Source organism: Phyllosticta citriasiana (assembly GCF_038021145.1).
Source record: "Phyllosticta citriasiana strain CBS 120426 chromosome Unknown IWZ02scaffold_11, whole genome shotgun sequence".
In the NCBI taxonomy this organism is placed as follows: domain Eukaryota; kingdom Fungi; phylum Ascomycota; class Dothideomycetes; order Botryosphaeriales; family Phyllostictaceae; genus Phyllosticta; species Phyllosticta citriasiana.
Window position 1 is genome coordinate 1,233,133 of NW_027117288.1, and position 1,862 is coordinate 1,234,994.

Consider the following 1,862-nt stretch of genomic DNA (forward strand, 5'->3'; position numbering starts at 1 on the left):
TAGTAGGCCTCTACGTTAATATTAGGAAGTATAAGTTTAAGGTCTAATTAATAAAATACCTTAGCTATATTATTAAGGCCGGATAAGGAGTATATATAGACCTATCTAAGGTTAAGGTAGTAAAGAACTAGGCTAGACTAACTACTATTAAGGCTATATAAAACTTCTTAGGCTTAACTAACTTTTATTATCATTTTATTAGCGGTTTCTTAGAGATTATAGAACCTCTTATTAGGCTTACGCGGAAAAATAAGGAGTTTAGATAGGATAATAAGACTAAGAGCGTATTTAAGAGGTTAAAGCTAGCGTTTATTAAGGCGCCTATACTAATATAGTTTAACCTAGAAAGAGAGATAGTATTAGTAATAGACTTATTAGGTTATACTACTAGGGGAGTCCTTTACTAATATAATAATTAGGGAGTCCTCTAACTAACTACCTTCTACTTAAGGAAGAGTAACGTATATAAAGTAAACTATAAGATCTATAATAAGGAGCTCCTAGTAATCATTAAGGAGCTAGATAAATAGGATTACCTATTAAGGAGTATTAGTAGCTTTACTATCTAGATGGACTATAAAAACTTAGAGTACTTTATAACTAGTAAGTAACTAAATAAGCATTAAGTCTACTAGATAGAGAAGCTTAGTTAGTATAACTTTATAATAGCGTATATCCTAGGAAAGGATAATACCTAACTAGATATACTATTATAAAGAGAGTAAGACCTACCTACTAACGCGGATAATAGCCGCTTAAAGTACTACTTTACCTAAATACTTAAGTCGTTACCCGCTAGCCTTATAATAATAAAGACTAGTTAAGAGGAAGAACTAGTAGAGGAGGATACTATATAGGTATACCCTATTACGTTAGGCGGTAATAATACTAGGGCGAAATAGATAACTAATATATAGAGAGAGTTAGTAGGAGAGGATAGAGCTTACTAGGCCCTAAAGATAGTAGTACTTAGTAGGAGTAGAATAGTACTAGTAGAGCTCTTTCTTAGTAAGATATTAATATCTAACCTAATAGTAGTTAATAGAGGTAACCTTTATTAGCGTAGTTACTTATAGGTGCTAGATTCTAAACCTCTATAAACTAGTATCCTCTAGATAATATATAACTCTCTAGAGGTAATCTACCCTAGTAATAATAAGATAGTATCCTAGCTCTACTATCTTAAGTTATTTTAGCTAAACTATAACGTATAGGTAACATAATTTAGGCGTAATTATAACATCTATAGAGTAACTAAATTCTAAAGAGACTATAAGTAAGGACTACTCTAACTACTCCTAGTTCTAAATTAATAGTAGTAAGAGGTATCTATAGATTTTATAGGCCCTCTTATAGCTAGTAAGGGGAATACCTATATACTAGTTATTATAGATAGGCTATTAAAAGGTATAATCCTAGAACCCTATTATAATCTAATAGCTAAGGCTATAGTATTATTATTCCTATAAATATACTACTAGCGCTATAGGTTACCTAATACTATTATATTAGACTAGGGTCTATAGTTTATAAGTCTTTTATAGGAATGCGTCTATAAACTATTAAAGATTTAGTAGCGTCTCTTAATAGGTTACTACCTAGAGATAGATAGTTAGACTAAGAGAGTAAACGTAAAGGTTAAGTAAATATTAGCCGTATTAGTTATCTAAGCGTAGGATAACTAGGCTAACTACTTACTAGTTATTAAGTTCGCGTTAAATAATAGTATATTAGCTACTATAGGCCTTAGCCTATTCTTCTTATTATATAGTTATTACGCTAACCCCTTATAAATAAGACTCTTAGAAGGCCTCTAGCGCGTTACTAACCTATAAATACTAGTAGTATAAGGTAACGCTATT